We start from the raw sequence: 21253 nt of genomic DNA on the forward strand, positions 1-21253 counted from the left end.
TATTTTTCTTTTTCACCAACTCTTCTGGCATGATGGATATGAAGTAGAATCTTAGAGTATACTTCATTGAAACTTCTATGATGATCAGGGGTTTGAAGCATTTTGTTTCATATGGTAATTGAAAATTAGCTATTAATATCATTGGGCTGATTATTCATTTGAGAATGGATCCCATTCTAACAAATTTGAATGATGTCCTAATGCAACTTAGAAATTAGACACTTAGCTCTAAATCTCTTATAATCAGAGAGATGGAAATCAAAACAACTCTGAGGTATCACCTCACACCTAGTAGATTGGCCAACATGACAGCAGAGGAAAGTAATGAATGCTGGAGGGGATGTGGCAAAGTAGGGACATTAATTCAATGCTGGTGGAGTTGTGAATTGATCCAACCATTTTGGATAGCAATTTGAAACTATGCCCAAAGGGTGCTAAAAGACTGTCTGCCCTTTGATCCAGCCATAGCTCTTTGTACCCCCAAAGAGACAATAAGGAAAAAGATCTGTACAAGAATATTCATAGCTGCGCTCTTTGTGGTGACAAAAAATTGGAAAATGAGGGGATGCCCTTCAATTGGGGAATGGCTGAACAAATTGTGGTATTTGTTGGTAATGGAATACTATTGTGCTCAAAGGAATAATAAAGTGGAGGAATTCCATGGGAACTGGAAAAACCTCCAGGAAGTGATGCAGAGTGAAAGGAGCAGAACCAGGAGAACATTGTACACAGAGACTGATACACTGTGTGGTACAATTGAATGTGATGGACTTCTCCATTATTGTGAATTCAGTGATCCAGAACAACTCAGAGGGATCTAGGAGAAAGAGCCCTATTCATATTCAGAGGAAAAACTGTGGGAGTAAAAACACCAAAGAAAAAACAACTGCTTGATTACATGGGTCAAAGGGGATATGATTGGGAATGTAGACTCTGAATGAACATATGAGTGCTAATACCAACAATATGGAAATGGATTCTGGTCAAGGACAAATGTAATGCCCAGTGGAATTGTGCTTCGGGAGGGGAGAGGAGGGGAAGGAGGAGAGGAGGGAAGAATAGAAAATTATTTTTGTAACCAGGGAATAATCAAAATTGACCAAATTAAAAATAAATAAATAAATGAAAAGTAAATAAGAAAGAGAAATTTAAAAAAAAAAATTAGACACTTATGGAGACTCAAATTTACCAGAGATGTTAGTCTAGGGGGAAAGGTAAACTTTCAGCAATGAAATTTTTAAGGCACAAATGGATCCTTTTTTTTTTCTGATGAGAATTAAAACAATAGAAATTGCTTAAAGGGATTAATGCAGACATATAGAGAACTTACTGACCAGCTCAGATTTTTCAAAAACTTCTATAGAAGATGAAAACAAAGAAGGTCAAAGGGAAATAAATTGTGTGGCATGGACTATAAGCATATATGTATATGTGCATGTGTGTGTCTGTGTCCTTATATATAGTCAGGAGTGTAAAAGTTAAAAACCTACCTTAGGTCAATGAGAAAAGTTATCTATAATAAATTTGCCTTTTTAAAATGTGTTATTTTTTAAAAGCAATATGAGGGGAAATGATTAATAAGAAGGAATGAGACCCTTGTTTTGGGTGATAGCTATAATAATAATAGAGAACAGAAATTATAGCTGGCTTTTAGCTTACTTCTTTCTCTGCTATGTGGATAGACCGTTGAACTGAACAAGGCAGAATTAAAATGCCTAATCTGGAGCTGATAGCCACATAAGGAGATAACAGGAGAACATCTGATTTCCCTTGCTGAAGTCAAATTACATGGACCAGATGAATTACATTTTCAGCAACTGGAAAAAGTGACAAATATGATGACTAGTTTTGTCAGTGACATTCAAAAGATCATGGAGAATAGGAAAAGTACTCCAAAATTAGAAAGTGGAAAATACACTATTTTTAAAGGTAAGAAGAAAATCTCTACATATTCTAGACTAGAAAAGTTTACTTCATTTTCTGGAAAATTTTGGAAATTAATTGTTAAAGAGTCAATGATTAATTATCAGAAAAGGGATATATCAGACCACTAGATAGCAAAGAGCTGGACCTAGAGTCAGGAAAACCAGAGTTCACATCCAACTTCAGATATTTATTAGCTGTGCAACCATATAAAAGTAACTTAACCCTGATTGCTTCAGTTTCCTCAACTGAATAATGTGGATAATAATAGCATCTACTTCCCAGGGTTGTTGTGAGGACCAAATGAGGTAATGTTTATAAAGCACTTAGCAAAACACTTGACACAAGGTAGGTGCTATTTAAGTACTATTATTAATTATCTAGCTTAATTTTAGAGGTTTATTAAATAGACAATTTAGGTTAATACCTTAGTATAATTTAAATAGATTTTTAAAATATTTCATTAAATTTCCTTCTATTTTTTTTAGAAAATATAGAGAAATGTAAATTAAATGAGAGAAACTGATTGCATATGAAAGTAGTTGAATAACTGTACTCACTCATCCACTTATCAATGGTTCAATATCAATTTGGTAGGAGATGTCCAGTGGAATGTCCCAAGAATATCTACTTGGCTATTTGCTCTTTGCCTTTTTCCCCCAGCCAGTTAGATAATGGCCTACATTCATGACAAGCTTATCAAATTTTCTGATGACAAAAAGCTAAATAGCATACCTAACACACTGGAATTCAGATTTGGTATCGAAAAAAAAAATGGTGCCAGGCTTTAGCATTTAATTGAACCTAAAAAGATAGCATTTAACTGTTATAAATATAAAGTTTTACATTTGGGTTCAAGAAGTTGATTACATTTGTAAATGTTGAGGGAAGAAATTATATGAATATAGCAAGATGGAAGAGAGAGACCTGGAACTTTAGTGGATTTTAAATCCAATATGAATCAACCATGTGATATGATGCCCCCCTCCAAAAAAATCCAGTGCAATCAGAGTATATTAAAATGTGTAATCTCCAAGAAAAAGGAGCTAATAACTTCACTAGTTTATTCTGGTCAGACCACAACTGGAGGAAAGTTCCGTTCTGAGAAAACATTTTGAAAGGATATTGATGAGGTGGAGGACATCCAAAACAGGGCAACCAAAATGGCAAAGGATTTTGAGACCATTTTATTTGGTGGATGAGCCAAAGAGCTCGGAGGTCTTAACACAAAGAATAGAAGACTCAGGCAAAACATGATGAATATCATCAGGCATTTGAAGAGCTGTTACATAACAGAGATTTGACTTCTTTTGTTTAGCCTCCAAGAAAAGAACCAGGGAGCAATTGCTGGGAGTTGCAAAATGGCAAATTTATACTTGAGGTTGGGAATGGATATATCCATAACCATTAAAGCTATAAGTGGAATGGACTTACTCGGAATATAAATATCAAAGCAGAATCTGAACAATCCCATGTTGGGTGTGTTTTAGTTGGGATTCCTCTTAAGGTATAGATATCCACTGGATATCCATTGAGATTGCTTCTAACACTGATATTTTGTGCTTATATGATATAAATCATTTAAAAAGTTCATTTTCATACAGTACTCAGGTACTTGGAAATTTTTATATTTTTTTTCTTTTATCATCTATTTCTTTTAGCCAGAAATTTGCATCAGTAGATTGAAAACTTTAAATTCTTGGCTACATGGCATAAATGTTAGAAAAGAATCACTAACACATTCAGTAACAGAAGTTGACACATCAAATAACAGTAAATAAAGTGGAGCCATACAAATGATATATAATTTATCATAAATTCATTTAAAAATAAAATCAAGATATCTGATATACACAGTTGTAAGAGAAAGCAGATTCATCAAGCTGGGAGACCAACTTGAGCTGGGGAAGGGCAGGAAGGAGGGAGAATTCTGGTGAAAGAACTGAGTAGCTGAGAGAATCCAAGTAGTTAACTCATTTCTCTTTGGGGAGCCCTCCAGAAAGGTTTATCTGAGAAAACCAATGACTCTTGATCATCCTTCTGTGAAGCCAGACTCCCTGAATCCAGTGGAAAACAACAGGAGAGGATAGAATTTTGATATAAAGCTATCCATCCCAGGAAGATCTCCTCTCTCCCCCTAAAGTAGTTCTTAAACTTCATATTATAATTAGGACAGTTAGAAGTCAGGACAGCTCTCACAATTGACCCCAGAGGGTCCAGCAGGCAAAGTCTAACCCTGCAGGATTTAGAGAGAAGCGGTTTAATTGTTAGGTTTTAGGGACTTCCTATTTCCCACTTTCCCATTACCTTATCCCACAATCTCACTTACCCTACCCTTTTGTGTGTTCCTTGAGAATAAATAGCTGTGTCTATAGATCAAATGCCTGTTCATAATATTAAAGGAGAGGTGCCTTAAGCTTTGGGGAGGAAAACTATATTCCTCCCCAAGGAAGAAGAAGCAGTTCAGTTCCAGATTTTACTTCAACCCGGTCTCTCAAGAAATTATAGTCTGGGAATCTGAAGACAGTCTTTGTGGTTTTACTAGGAGAAGAGAGGGGAGAAGCAAATCTATCCCCTCTCTCCACCTTTAAGCTCTACCACATCCCTACTACACTCTAGTCCTGAATTAAGTGGTGAGGGACTCCATTTCTCCCCCTCCATTACACATTATATAATATTTCTCCTTTATAGACATCAAATAAAAGCAAAATATCTTAAAGAAGACTAGTGGTAGTGGTAGTCTCTCGGTGATCGAGAAAGACTATTGTCTTTGTGCAGTTTCATCTACGGTGTACCCTCATGTGGCTTTGGAGTCCAAAGGCTGAGGCGCAGAGTCTGTGGCACATGGGGCCTGGGATGCCAGTTGTTACGGGAGGTGCGGTTGTGGCCTGGTGTCGGGGTTCACGCGCAGCGGCAAGACGTCGACGTCGCTCATCTTCAAAGGTGGTGGCGACATGGTGAATGTGGGTTCGCCAGCTGCTTCTGTCAGAGGCAGCGAGTTCTAGTTGCTTTGGTGTCATGCCAGCCCACTGCAAGTTGGACTTTAGCTGATCCTTGAATCTTTTCTTTGGTCGGCCTTGTTTCCCGAGTCCAGCTGACAGTTCACCATTGAATACCTGTCTTGGTATTCACTGTGGGTCCATGCGGATGATGTGTCCAGACCATCGTAGCTGGGTGTTGAGGACCAGGACTTTGATGCTGGTGGAGTTGGCTCTGTCGAGGACTTCCTGGTTGGTGATTCGGTCCTGCCATCAGATCCTCATGATTGCCCGGAGGGAGCGTTGGTGGAATTGCTCCAGCTGTTTCATGTGCTTCCGTACAGTGTCCATGTCTCGCCACCATACAGGAGCGAGCTGAGGACCACTGCGTTGTACACTTTGAGCTTCATCGCAGTGCTTACACCGCTGTGTTGGAGGACTTTGCAGCGCAGCTGCCCGAGTGCCTGGCTGGCCTTTTGGATCCTGGCATTGATCTCGTGGTCTAGGGACCCGTCGTTGGCGATGGTGCTGCCCAGGTACTTGAAGGTGTTGACGTTGGAAAGCTGCGTGCGATCGATTGTAATGCACGGCTGGTTCGTTGGCCTCCCTGGTGCAGGTTGGAACAGCACCTCTGTTTTGCTGAGGCTGATAGTCAGGCCAAACAGTTTTGTTGTGGTGGAGAACCTGTCCACAATGGTTTGAAGATGATTTTCTTGGTGGGCCATGAGAGCACAGTCATCTGCGAAGAGAGCTTCCAGGATGAGTCTCTCTGTTGTCTTTGTTTTTGCAGTCAGGCGGCGAAGGTCAAAGAGTGAGCCATCCAGTCGGTATTTGATGTAGACGCCCAGGTCTAGATCCATCACAGCATGTCGTAATACTTGGGTGAAGGATAGGTTGAATAGTACCGGAGCGAGGACACAGCCCTGTTTCACGCCATTGGAGATGTTGAAGTGGTCGGAAGTCTCTCCACCAAATAGGACTTCCCCTGTCATGTCGACATGAAAGAGCTGGATCAGTTTGACAAATTTTGCTGGGCAATCGAGCTTGCTGAGGATCACCCACAATGCGTCCCTGTTCACTGTGTTGAACGCCTTTGTCAGGTCTATGAAGACAATGTAGAGACTCAGGTTCTGCTCAAGGCATTTTTCCTGCATTTGCCTCACCGTGAAGACCATGTCGATGGTGCTGTGATCTGGTCAGAAGCCACATTGTGATTCAGGCAGGTTCTGCTCTGAAACAGATGACAGGAGTGTGTTGAGTATAACACGGGTGAGGATCTTTCCGGCAGTGGAGAATAGTGAGATGCCTCTGTAGTTGTCACAGGCTGCTCGTGAGCCTTTGTTCTTGTATAGGAAATTCTTTAAAGGAAGCTTCTCAAACCCGAGGAAGACCCTGTACTCAACTTCAGCTTCTGAACCCAGAGCAATTTGCACGCCTTATTAAAGAAGTAATGAATACCTTTGGCCTGGCAGAGAATTGGTAGTTCAGTGGCATCCATTTGCTGAAGACAATGATCATCCATCTGTTGCATGGCTTAAGATGGTCTGGTTAAAGAAGACTAATATAATTAATATAGGCTTACACAGAAAAAATCAAACTGATTTTCATCTCTTCATATATGTATGTGCTTTGTGTATATAATATGGCATATATAATTGTTATATATCATATATTGTTGTATAATATACTAATATGATATAATTGTGTGATTATATCATATTATCATACATTTAAAGGTATACATATGTATAAATGTATGCCAAAGCCTTTAAAGAGAAGCCTATAGCTTTGTAAATGGGCCCGATTATCTGATACTCCTTCACAAAATCATAGAATCTCAGATTAGGAAGGGTCTTAAGAATTCAAATATGCAAATTCATAACTGCATAACTAGTTTACAATATATCTGAAAAAAATAATCATTCAGACTTTGCTTGAAGATTTCTAGTGAGTTGAAATTCACTATTCCCTTCCACTTTTTAATAGTTATGAGTATTTGGAAATTTTCTCATATATCAAACCTAAATCTATTTCTCTGCAACTTCTTTCCCACTGTTCCTAGCTTTTTCTCCTTTTTAGAAAAAGTAGGATGTACTTAATGCTTCTTCTATAGGTCAGTCTTTCAAATACTTAAAGCTAATAGATTTTCCTCTTCCAGTTCTTCTTCTAGTTAAATAGCTATGGTTTCTCAACTGATCCATGCATGGCATGATCTTACAGACCCTCGCCATTCTATTTGTGGACCTATGGATAGTTTATTAATGTCCTTTAAATGAGGTAACCACAATTGAGCACAACAGTTGAGATTTAATTTGGGCAACATGGAATAAAAAGAGAATATAAACTGCTCTTCTTCCCCCAACCCCCAGATTATCTAGTTTTGGTTTTTATTTTTTATTTAGAATATTTCTCCATGGTTTCATGATTCATGATTTCGACCCCCGCCCCCTTTATTTACCCCTCCCGGAGCTGACAAGCAGTTCCACTGGGTTATACTTGTATCATTTTTCAAAACCTATTTTTGTGTTATTCATATTTGCAATAGGGTAATCTTTGAATATCAAAACTGTAAACCTTAAAATTTCTTAGACTTATAAATGTTGGAAATTTCACCATTGGGAAATTTCATACTTAAAAAATTTCCTATTGATAGTGGGAACTCTATTGGAATGTGAACCCCATTGGCATGGGAGGTTCCTCCTCCTCCCTTCTTAAGATTACTTTAGGACAGAAACCTTTTGCTGAACAATGGAAAGGGCTTTGACCTATGCTTAAGCATAGAACAGGAAGTTCTTTGAGTCATGATTGATTTTAGAATTGATACAATAGAGATACTTGGAATGACAGAACCAGGTCTTGGAAATTACAATCTCCACCCTACTCAGTCCTAACAGGATTTAGGAAGGGCTGCAGCATAGATCAAAATTTAATTATTCCAATCTCTACCCTACTCAGGGTAACAGGATTTAGGAAGGGCTGTAGCAAAGGATCAAGATTTAATTATTTGAGAATATGACCTTCAACAGACACGTGCAAAGCCACAGACCTCTGGGCGGTCCTGGGTTAAGGTAGAGCCACCATTGGCACAGGGAAGACATGGACAGTGATTGGTAGATGTGAGAACTGAGGGGAGGGAACTTGGATGGTTTCCTTAAAGATAGCGGGGTCTGAGGACTAGGGTGGTTGGTTGGAGAGGTGGTGCTTTGAGAGTCGGCTCTGAAGGAAGTTGGAGGTGGAGGCTCCTGAGACTGTTTCTCCATTTTGGTCACGTGAGTAATAGGGACTGATCTCCTTTCTTTGCCCCAGCTATCTAAGGGCCTGGGCCTTTTGGCCCAGCCTAAACAGAAGGGGTATTTAAGCCCTATTCCCTTCTCTCCCCTTTTCTCTCTCCCTCTCTCTCTCTATCTTTAATACCTTTCTTCATCCTGTTTGTAATTAAACTCCATAAAAGGTTGACTGCTGACTTGAGTTTTCATTTAGGAATTACATAGCTGAATTCCTTGGCGACCTTAAATTAATATATATCAGCCTTTTAAAGTGATTTACTTGTCACAAAACCCTAATCGCATCCCTAGCAAACTATGTGATTGATCATATGTTTTTCTTCTGCATTTCTACTCCTACAGTTCTTTCTCTGAATGTGGATAGCATCTTTCTCATAAGTCCCTGGAATTGTCCTGGATCATTCATTGCATTGCTGCTAGTAGAGAGGTCCATTACATTCAATTGTGCCACAGTGTGTCCATCTCTGTTTACAGTGTTTTCCTGGTTCTGTTCCTTCATTCTGCATCAGTTTCTGGAGGTCTTTCTAGTTCACATGGAATTCCTCCAGTTCATTATTCCTTTGGGCACAATACTAGTCCAGCACCATCAGGTACCACAATTTATTCAGCCATTCCCTAATTGAAGGGCATCCCCTCATTTTCCAATTTTTTGCCACCACAAAGAGAGTAGCTATAAATACTTTTGTACAAATCTTTTTCCTTATTATCTCTTTGGGGTACAAACTCAAGAGTGGTATGGCTAGGTCAATAATCCAAATTACCCTCCAGAATGGTTGGACTAACTAAAAACTCTACCAACAGTGTATTACTGTCCCAATTTTGTCATATCCCCTCCAACATTTATCACTTTCCATTGCTGCCATATTGGCCAGTCTGCTAGTGAGAGGTAGTACCTCAGAGTTGTTTTAATTTGCATTTCTCTAATTATGAGATATTTAGAACACTTTTTCATGTGTTTATTGATAGTTTTTATTTCTTTATTTGAAAATTGCCTATTCATGTCCCTTGCCCATTTATCAATTGGGGAATGGATTGATTTTTTGTAAATTTGACTTAGTTCCTTATATATTTGGGAAATTAAACTTTTGTCAGAGAGTTTTGTTATAAAATGTTTTTTTTTAATTTATCATTCTTTTAATGCATCCTAATGTCATATTGGTGGCCAAATGGTTTCCTTGATTTATATTATATGTTTCACTAAAAGTCAGATTTTAAAGTTTTTAAAATTTTTATTTTTTAATATTCTATTTTTCACATGTAAAAACAATTTTTACATGTTTTCTAAAATTTTGAATTCAAAATTCTCTCCCTCTTTCTTTCATATGCCTTTTCTGAGGTAAGCTACATTTATGTAATAAATTATATGTGTGATTTCATGCAAAACTTATTTCCATATTGGTCATGTTGTAAAAGAAGAAAGTAAAGTGAAAAATAGTATGCTTCAATCTGCATTAAGCCTCCATAAATTCTTTCTCTAGTAGATAGCATTTTTCATCAGAAGTCCTCAGATTTCCCAGAAGAATTGCTTTCTTATCAGGCCTCCCTCATCTTATATTGGTAAAGTTAATTTTTTAAAAACCATATATGGGATTTTATTCTTATCCTCATTGAATGGCATTTTAATTAGTTTGGCTCAATATTCTAGCCTATCATCTTTGGATCCTGAATCTATAATCTAATGGATTAGCTATGCCTCCCCAAATGATGTAATTTTCAATATTTTGTTTAGTATAATGCTTTGTTCAAAGGCATCAAAATAACTAGATACAAAATTGAAAAAAAAAAGATGAAGGCAATTTAAGAACTCATTCCTTGAATTTGAATTAATAATGAGTATTAGAAAAATAACTATTTTCTATGAATAGATCTAAGGAATAGCAATGAAAAAGATATTAAGGGAATCTAAATAACTTTGTCGAGTTTAAAGCAGAGAATATATTCTTCCTTTTTGAACTCCTAAAAATTCAAGCTAAGCATTTTGTTTCCTGTTTTTTTCTTAACTTCAAAATTAACCTTTTACATTGCACAAGTCAAATACTAGCTATTCATCAATATATAGCCAACTCAGTTTTTGAAGTATTGGAAGAGAAATCAGAGGTCATCTAAATATTGCCTTTGTCACACAATATATTAGCTACTCCCTTTCAGGAATTTGTCCTTTGAAAAACTTACAAACATAAGGCATTTGTGTCTTTATTAAAATAATTGTTTAAAATACCTAGAATCAAACACAGATGCTATACGCAGGGCCTCATTAGTGAAGTCATGGCACCCATACATAGCTGGCACTTGGGATGATGCTGCTTTGGTCCCCCTCTTCCTAGGGACTGAGGGTATTTTTTGCATGCCCTACTCCTTGGTCCAGTCCAAAGCAAGCACTTTCTCCCTCAACTTTCTCTAGTAATCTGGGGGCTCACAGACAGCTTGGATTTGCCCTCTGAGCACTGGAAATGGGAAAAGGTTCCCCATTCCTAAACTAGGGCATTCCCTGGAAATTAGCTTTGAATAACTCAAACCCTCCCACTTTTAGTATATATTTCTCCTTCTTCTTGAATAGAAATAAAATGAGAGGTTTTGTCAAACAATTTGCTAAACCCCAGGAAAGCTATTTCTAAGCTATACACACTTTCTACACAAGAAAGGAAATGAAGTTAGTCTAGTGAGGTTTGTTCTTGTGTAATCTATGTAGGCTTCTTGTGTTCATTGGTATTTCTCTTTCAGATGTATAGTTATCAATCCCTTAATAATATTTTATAGAATTTTGGCAGAAGTTCAAGTCAAATTTAAAGGCATATAATTAGAAGAATCCACCCTTGTTGGTTATCAATATCAAGACAAAATTTGCCCTTATTCATTTCTTCTATATCTATTATCTGGGATATTTTAAAGATGACTGGCAGTGGCACAACAATGAAAAATGTCTATTTTTTAGAATTCTTCATTCTAGCCAAATGCTTTGAACTCATTAGGTGGAATAAGCCTCTCTCTCCTATTATCCCCCCCACAATTCTATCTCTTTAGTGATCTTTGCAGTAAGAATGAGACTGTCACCCATGTATCCAGTTTTCACAAGGCATTCATTGGTAATAGGTGAAATCTTTGATATTTTTACATTTGAATGAGATTAAGACACAGAAATAACAGAAATATTAGTACCACTTTTGTAAGAAAGCTAAGAGGAGTAGAGAAGTATAACTAGAAGGAAATATAACTGTTTTGTTGTTCAGTCATTTTTTTCATGTTCAACTCTTCAAGGCCCATTGTGAATTTTCTTGCAAAGATATTGGAGTGTTTTGCCATTTCCTTCTCCAACTCATTTTACAGTTAAGGAAACTAAGGCAAACAGGGTTAAATAGCATTCCTAGGGTCAGAGGGCTAGTAAGTGTCTGAAGCAGGATTTGAACTCAGAAAGATGAGTCTTCCTGATTCCAAATCCAGTGCTCTATCTACTGCAGCACTTACTTGCCCTTAATGATTACTTGTATGTATTCTTATTAAGCAGTCATTTCAAAAGACTTGAAATTTGTGGGGTGTGCTATTAATAACTGCCTATTTATTGAGGAAGAAATAGATGAATGGATGGATGGATGGGTGGATGGTTAGAACATTTGTTAATTATTGACTTTTTTCTGATATTGTGCTAAGTTTTGGAAATACAAATATAAGCAAACAAAACAGCCCCTATTCTTAGGAATTATCATTATCATGAAAAAAGACAACATAAAAGGGGAATCAGAAAAAGGAGAGGACAAGTCGACTAGTATAAAAATAAAAAATTATAATGGTGAGCTACACAAATTATAGATAGAAAAATTGTTCAATATAGGTTCAAAACTTTTCGGATATTTTTGATATATGTAATTAAAAGTATCCTCAGTGATAAAGTGAAGCTCAAATGTGAACTTCCCTTCAGGCCCAGGTGCAAGGACACTAAAGAGATTCTTATTATAAAAATAAAATATTTATTGAAATATATAAGGATAAATCAGGATTTCTAATTCTAAGGGATTCTAAATCCACTCAAATAAATTCCCAGGTTCCACAAGGAACTGCTTTTCCTGTGTTTCACAGGCTACTCTAATCCTCCCTGATCTGACTAACTCAATTTTATACTATCTAAATTAAAAACTACCACTATTATCCTTATAATCCTTAACTTCATCTTCAAATTATAAAATAGCAAAAGCTAGCTGGTTGAGTCTCAACAAGAATCGAGTTAGGACTCTGAGTTTTAACAGACTCAGGGTCCAAATCAAAGACCAGGTTTTTCTTTGGTATTCTCAGATATAAACCAATCTATAAAAAAATGCAATAGGTAGTCAATAGTGTTTCCCAAAATGCGAAAAGAAAACAGAGTTCCTTCAGATCTTTCTCTCAGACAGAGAGAGAGACAAAGATGTTACCTCTTCCAGCCCTGAGAGAGAGCAACTCTCAACTGACAGAGAGTAATTGACACAGAAAAATGGTTATAACTGTCACATCTGAAATCAGCATGCTCTCTCAGCTCTGCTTCAAACTCTAGTTCTTTCTCAATCCAGCACACTACACAAATAGAGATGCACAATTTTGGGGAAAGGGGGGGGGCATTAGATATGTGGGCCAATGTATTAATTATCAAAAGTAACTTTGATATCCAGCAAAAGTTTTGTCAGAAAATCTTTTCTTTGTTTTAGAAAGATTTTCTACCTCAGTCCCCAAAGATTAGAGGATCCATTTAAAATAAACCATCACTTCCTTTTTCTGAGATTTTTTTCCTTAAGTTTCTACTAAGCCTTTCCTATCTCCTTGTTAGGTTGTTATTGGTGTATCCTGAGAGCCCAAAGTGTGTTTAGCTTGGTTTCAATTTCCATCATATTCTCTAGAGTTCAAAAAGGAAACCTAAGGTTGTCTAAGAGCCTACCAAAGAATATAGTGGAACTGGAAAGCTTTGAGCAGAAGTTTTTATAGTTTTACCATTCCTGCCCTCCTCTGCCATTTATGCTTTTGTTGGTGGAAAGGAGAGGATTGAACTAAAGAAAAATAATTTCACTATATAGAACCATAATTGGTTATATAATTTTTTTACTATGTTCAGAGTACTTTCACTTAAGGGCTGATTTCTTTTTCCCACAACAATTTCGTAAGGTAGTTAAGATGGCTAAGAGTGACTGAATTTAATATATTAGGAAACTGAGGTTCTGAAAGATTAAACAAGTTATCCCATGATAACAAATCTGGAAGCAGAACCCAGATCCAATTTGTCTGGTACTTAGCCATATAAGAACAAAAGGCAGCATGGTATAGTAGATAAAATATGGCTTTGAATGTAAGAAAACTTACCTGGGTTTAAGAACTGCCTCAGACTGGTAATCATTTAACCTCTCAAGTGCACTAGGCAACTTGCTAAGTGGCAGAGAAGGTGATAATCTGTTTTTGTGGTAGGAATTTCTTTACCCGGGAGTTCCCTGTACCACTGAAATAAAAGATTCAGTCTATACTTAGCATGGATTCATGGGGAAAGCCCTGATTTAAGAAAATATCTTCCATTTTCTCCATCTTTTTTTCTTACCAATGCATTCTAGATACAGGTATGGTATATAGTTCAGATGTTATGTCTGGGTTCAAAAGAAGCAATGGTTGCCCACTTCTTACAAGACTGAATGGTAACAGGTAAAAGCATTGGGATTATGTGATAGGTCAATTCCCCTTTATAGTGCTATATTTGTATAAAATGTATATTTCATAAATTGTATAAAGTGACTGGTTCCTGGTTCTGCTCATTTTAGTATTCATCAGTTCATTCTAGTCTGTCTAGGTTTTTCTAAATTCATCTTTTTGTTGTTTCAATATTCTGTTGCATTCTTATACAACAATTTATTCAGCCATTCTTTAAATGCTTAGCAAACTCTTGATTTCTAGTTCTTTGCCTCAAGAAACAATGCTACTATGAACATTTCTCTACATATTGATTTTTCCCTCCTTCAATATCTTTGGGGCATAGGTGAAGTAGTAGTGTTTTGGGGTCAAAGGTATTTACAGTAAGTATAGCCTCAAAATGCTTGCCAGAGCAGCTGGACATCTTCACAGCTCTTCCATCAAACACCAAGGTGTCTGATTTCCCAAAACTCCTTGAAAAAGCTTGCTTCACTTTCCTATTTTGTCATCTTTACCAATTTGATCAGTGTGAAGTAAGAAGGCAAAGTTCCTAAAATGTGCACTTCTCTTATTAGGAAGAGAGGAAGGGAGAAAGGAAGAAAGGAAGGTAACAAGCATTTATTAAGTACCTCATGTGCTAGAAACTGTACAAAGAGCTTTGAAAATATTGAAGAAACTGAGGCATATAAATTTTAAGTAATTTGTCAAGGGCCAGGCTTCTAATGTTGGAGGTCAAATTTAAACTCAAATGTCCCTGATTCTAAGTCCAGCACTTCATCCACTGGGCCACTTACTTCCTTCTATTAGTAATTTCAATTATTTTTCCTATGGTTCTTGATAGCTTGAATTCTTTTTTTCAGGATTGCTTTTTCAGTCATTACTCCATTTTATTGGCAAAGACACAGGAGTAGTTTGCCATTTCCTTCTCCAGTTCATTTTACATATAATGAAAATGAGGCAAACAGTGTTAAGTGACTTGAATAGAGTCACATACCTAGTATGTATCTGAAAACAAATTTGTACTTAGATCTTCTTGACTCCAGATCCAGAATTCTATCTATTGTATCACCTAAAGTAGTCCTTTCACCATTCAACAATTGTGAGATTTCTCTTATTCTAACATGTTTACAAAAATGCTCAAGATAACTGAGATATCATAATTTGTTAGAAAAATTTGCTGTGAAGATTTTTTGCATTATCATTGCCATTCTAACATGCTGGTATTTTTTTTACAAAACCTTTACAATTTCATGTGATTAAAGTGATCCATTTGAACTACTGTGAACCTTTCTATTGCCTCTTAGGTGAAGGTCTCATTTGTTATCCATCATTGTTAAAAAAAAAATCCCCCTCCTAGATTCTCTAATTTATTTATAACATGACCTTTTATATATAGATCATTAATCCATTTGAAGTTTAATATGGTACAAGAAGTGATATATTGGCCTATATCCAATTTTTGTAATATTTCTTTTTCAGTTTTTACAGCAGTTTGAATCAAATATTGAGTCCTCATATCATTTGGAGACCTTGAAATTCTCTAACACCATGCTTCTGCTCTCTGAGTCTTGCAAACTTAATCTATTCCACTGATCAGCTTTCCTGTTTCTTTTTAACCACTGCCAAATATTTTTTTGAAGAATACTTTGCAGTATTCTGGCAGAATATCTGATACTGTCAGGCTTCTTTTTTATACAACAGTTTTTATTACTTCTCTAGAGATTTTTAAGCTTTTTTTTTCCCTTCAGGTGAATTTTGTAATATTTTTTTCTTTATTTTATAAAGTAAGCCTTTGTTAGTTTGGCATGGCATTGAATCTTTGAATGATTTTAGGAAGACCTTGGTGGAATCATCTAATGTTTATAAGCCTCAGTTTCTTCACTGGTAAAATGACAAAGTTGGGCTAGGAGGTCTTGTATGGTTTGGATTCAGTGATCCATGTGCTTTCCACCATATTACCAAGGGTATAGTGGAAAGATAACTAGATTCACAATGAATTAATTGGTTGTGTGACCTTGGGTCAAATAATTCACTTCTCCAGGTTTTGATTTTCTAATATAAAATGAAAAGACTAGACTAGAAAATTTTAAAGATACTTCTAGGATCATATTATTTTTGCCTAAATTATCATCATAACTGAACTAGTATCCCCGATTCCAACTTTTCTTTCTCCTATCCAGTCTTTACACTAATCACAGAATTACTTTCCTAATGATTAGGTCTGATCTCATCACCTCTATCCTCAAAAATTTTCAGTGCTACCTGTTACAGAATAAAGTACCAGCTCCTTAGCCCAGTATTAAAAACCCTCGAAAATCTGTGTCTGACCTGCTTTCCCAACATTGTTTCATATATTTCCCCTTCAAGCACTCTACACTGTAGCCAAACTGGACTACTCTCCATTTCTGGTTTTAATGCTGCCCTCTCTTGCCTCCTTGAATTTGAAGAAGGCATCTCTCATTTTTGAAATGGACTCTGTCTCTACCTCTGACAATTCTTTCCTTCAAGTACCAAATCAAATGCCATCTCTTCCATGAAGTCTTCTTCAGTCCCTCACAGAGCCACAGAAAACCTCTCCCTCCCCAGGATCTCATGCTTCTCTGTATGATTTCACCTTCATTTATTTGTCATTATAATATATTTATTTATGTGCATACATCACCTCGTACTAACCTCTAAGTTCCTTTAAGACAAGTGACTGCCATTTTATAACTCTATTGCCATGATGGTGATTTATACATATGTCAATATGTATAGGATTGGTACTTTTGTGGGAACTCTCTCTCTGTTGATGCATATTCATGATCTATCTATAACTTAGAGTCTTAAAGAGATACTTGAAGATAAAATAGGGTAAATGATTTGCTGATGGAAATAGAACTAGTAAAGTTCAGAATGAGACTTGAACCCTGGCTTACCTCCAATTCTTGCATTCTCTATCTAGAAGCCACTCATTAAATTTGTTTAAACAAAACAATTGTTTAATTTATATTAATTAATGAATTAATGTTCATTAGCATCTAAGACATCATAGGCAGAATAGTTATCCATTGGTGTGAAATGATTTAAAAGGGTACAAAAGGAATAACTGGGCACAAATATCACCTTCATTCTTCCTGAAAACATTGAATTCACTCTGTCACCTTTAATAGAGCCCCACCAGATAGAGATTAATTTCTAGGCAGTTTTTTTCTTCTTGCTAACAGCTAGTTGAGCTCAGCCACAGTGGGGAAAATGGGTGATTTTTGAAGTGGAAGGGAAAGAAAGATGAGTGATGTCATATCTAGCAAGTGGGCTAGTATGCCTCTGTACAGAACTGCACAGCTGAATTTGATAAATTTTTGCTGCTTGATTGATGTGATGGGAATAATATCTAGAGAAAGAGCCCAAACTTCAACAAAAAGAAAAAAAAAAGATAGAATAATCTTGCTCTCCAGGCCTTATTCTCTGCCTCCTCTCCTCACTGGCTACTAAAAAGACAAGATTTTTAAAATTGAAAATAAGTGGCGTCTTGCAATCATGATTATTGTTGTTGTAATATCACTTTTTAAAACCAATAGTACGTATTCAAATAACACATAGAGAATTACAAAACACTTACCGTACTCTACTCAGTGAGATAGCTAGCATACATTTTTATTGGGGCAAGTGGACTATTATTGTGTTGGTGTAGGGAATTCTTAGTTACAAATTCATTGTTAAGACAAAAAAAGGAGCTCAATATATGTCCTATCCAACAGTTCTACATTCATTGTTCCCTACTCCTATGAAAGAAGAAAAAACTATGTTTCATCATCAATTCTCTGGCACTGTTACTGTTTTCCTTCAGGATAACCACTTTTTAATGTTTTTTTTTATATTCAGAATGTATTTCATTAATGAATGGAGCTCCCAGAGAGGAATTATTCATTGCCAATGAAGACTGGAAATGCTCAATTTACTACCCTGGAGAATTGCCTCCAAAAGAACTAACTTGCCTACAGTGCTAAAGCCAATATAGATTTGAATACAGAGCTTTCTGGGTCCACGTTAAACAATTTATCAGGTATGCTAGGTTGTTTACATTGTCATAGACAATACATATATGGTTCCCCTGGTTCTATTTACCACATAAGTTCATATCTTCCAATATTTCTCTGAATTCCTTATATGAATATTTTATTTGGCATAATATTTCATTAATCTTCTCTATAAGTTAAGAGTATGAGAGATACCTAGATCATTAAGAGGCTAAAGGTCTTGCCTAAGATTACAGAGCAATTATGCATCAGAAGTAGGGCTTTAAACCAAATTCTTTTTGGTACTGAGGCTGGCCATCTGTCCACTATATAACACTTCCTTTCTGTTTCCTCTTCTTTTCTTTCTCAAACTCTTATTCTCCCTTTGCCTGCTTCCCCCTTGTTTTCAATCATCTATGATTTTTTTTTATAATATTCTGGTTTCCTTCATGGTATGTGTTTCCCAATTTTCCTCTTCTATCACTGAAAAATATAACAAGGTCTCCACCTATCTCAGGAGGGCAAAACACATTCCCCTGTGTCCTCCTGTCTCATAACCTCTGGCTAAGTCGGATTTATGTGCTTGGTAGTCTATATTGTATTAGACTCTGACAGTTTCTAGAGTTCCTTTTAAAATTGTATTCTAAGGAGATGAAGATGAGATTGCAGAGGTCTCTATTAAGAGCAGCAGGGAGGATTTCAGGAGCCTGCACAGGAGACTCCCACACTAGCCAAAAATCCACCATCTCCCAATGAGGTGGAAGAATGAATAAAGGGGCAGGTTCAAAGGTGGGATCACCATGCCATATAGATTTTAAACTCCTCCAGATCCAGAGCTACTTATGCCTTTACTTCTCTTTGGTGTCCCATTTCTGTACCATGTTCTGCACATACTCAGTGAGTGATGTATTTTGGTTTCATGAGAAAACTCACAGAGCATATTTCACAGCAGTTTTACCATTCCTAGAGTTTGAACTATAATGCTGAGTCAGAGCTATAACTAGGGTTGAATGATTAGGGCTTTATCTCAACATTAGAATTTTCTGGGTCCTGACAACATTTGCCTTTCTTATTCAATTGAAAACAATCTTAATCTTGTAATCATGGGAAAATATTATAAATTAATTAATTAATTAAAACTCCTAAAAAACCAATCAATCAATCAATAAAAGATTTAAAAATTAAAATAAAAAATAATCTTAATATATAGTTAGCAAACATAATTTTAACTATAGCTGCATTCAAGATGAACCTAAAGGATGACCCTCCCTCTCCTGCCCACTCTTCCCAAACTGCCCTGTTCTCATAGTTCCCCACCACAACCACTACTGAACAGTCCCCAGTTACAAATGGCTCTGATCCAATTCCTTCTGCAGGGAAGTGGAGAGATATCTGTATAAAAAGAGGTGGTCTGGTCACAGCTATTAGTATATCCTGGATCTTTCTGCTCTTCCCTCACCCCCACCTTTGGAGGAGAAAGAAGTAATTTGCATGTTAATAAAAAATTTAAAAATAGCTATTCCCTGAGAATGATATGAATAATTAAATAGTAGTATGGTGGGAAATTCAAGAAAAGAACTACTAAAAAAAAGCGTCAGGCAGTTTATGAATCAAGACTCTTAGTAGAGAGAGTCAGTCTGGTACCTAGTCCATGGGAGACCTTTGAGAAATTCCATTCTATTTTTAGGAGAGGCTCCAGAGAGCTCGGCTCCTTCATATTAAATAACAGAATTACAATTGCAGTCCTAGCATTTTGTAGAATCTGTGGCACTTGGCAAGGAAAAAGAATTGATCCTAAGCCAAAGAAACAATGGCGCAGAGGAAAAATGAAAAGAAAATCATAGAGGCATGTGAGTGATGGAGAGAAACACAATCAGTCCTGGGGGCTAATTCCAAGTCACAGACCCTTGGGGGAGAGAGGGCGGAGTCTGAAGAGGATGAAGTGGAAGTGCAGCAGACCTTGGTGAGAGCCCCTGCAAATTGGGACATGCAGCTTCAAAGAAGGACTGCATTGAAAAGGGGAACCAGGACGAAAAAGGACTCATGACGAGAGATGTCAGGATGAGCTCTAACAGAAAGGGGTCGATGGTACTCTGAGATGCTGAATCCCCCCAGGAGGATACCTGAACTCCTTCCCGTCAAGACATGATGTCATCCTCCTTCACAGGCAGGTATTCTAGGGAAGATTTCATGCTTGAAGATTCGGAATGAGGAAGCCCTGAGTTCAAATTGTGTTCAAATCCCTCTCTAGCTCTCTGGCCCTGGGCAAGTCACTTAACTCCTCTCAGCCTTCATTTCCTCATCTGTAAAGCAGAGGATAGAATAATATCTTTTTCACAAAGTTGTTGTGAAAATCAAATGAGATTTTACTTGTCAAGGGCTTAGCTTAGTAAGTCTTTTTTTGAACCCTTACCTCATACTGCCTTAGAATCAATGCAAAGAATCAATTCCAAATCAGAAGAATGGTAAGAATTAGGCAATTATGGTTAAGTGACTTACTCAGGGTCACACAGTTATGAGTTATCTGAGGTCATATTTGAATTCAGGTCTTCCCAACTCCAGGTCTGGTGATCTATTAGTAGGTTTTAAAGCAATATACAAATGCCAGGCATATCTAATTTCCTGGATTTGTTGCTAATAATAATAATAAACTTTATTGGCTAATATTGCAATAAGAGAGGAGACATGGTAAAAGGGAAAGAAGAACAAATTTGAAGCTGGGTTTGAAATCTGTAGTTCCTATTTTCAAGAAATTTTAATATCATTAAAACACAAATTTGCAGTAAGAAGGGTCTCAAAGGTTTTTGAGTCCAACTCCCTAATTTTAGAGATGAGGTTAAATGAATTGCTTAAGGCCATTACGGGAAACATTTTAAATGAAATTAAAATGATGATTTTTACAATCAAAAGCAAGACAGCTAATTTCCAAAATTCTATGATCTTAAAATCATGAGGGCTGCAAAAAACCTTAAGAGATCATATGAAGGTGCACATTGAAGAGCTAGTAGGGGTGCAAATTAAAGAGGAAATGGATAGGAAAAAATAGATGTCTGAGGAGGGATACAGCAAAAATAGAGGAAGAGAAGAACAAACAATGATAAAAGATGGAATGGAGAGAAATATATAACTCATAATTATGACTTCAAATGTAAATGGAATGAATTCACCCATAAAACAAAAATAGATCACAGCATGGATTAAGAGCCCAAATTTGACAATATGCTGTTTACAAGAAACATTGTATAATGAGAGACATACAGAGAATTTTTAAAAAAGAGGTAGAGAAGTATATATATATATATATATACATTAGCTTTAGCTTTGTCAGAGATCATGATTTCTAATTTAGAAATTAATTTTAATATAAAATTGTGTTAAAATAATTTTAATACACACTTAAAGATCAACTAATTCCAATGATAAATAAATTACTTGA

This window comes from Monodelphis domestica, chromosome 5 (genome assembly GCF_027887165.1).
Source record: "Monodelphis domestica isolate mMonDom1 chromosome 5, mMonDom1.pri, whole genome shotgun sequence".
Taxonomy (NCBI): domain Eukaryota; kingdom Metazoa; phylum Chordata; class Mammalia; order Didelphimorphia; family Didelphidae; genus Monodelphis; species Monodelphis domestica.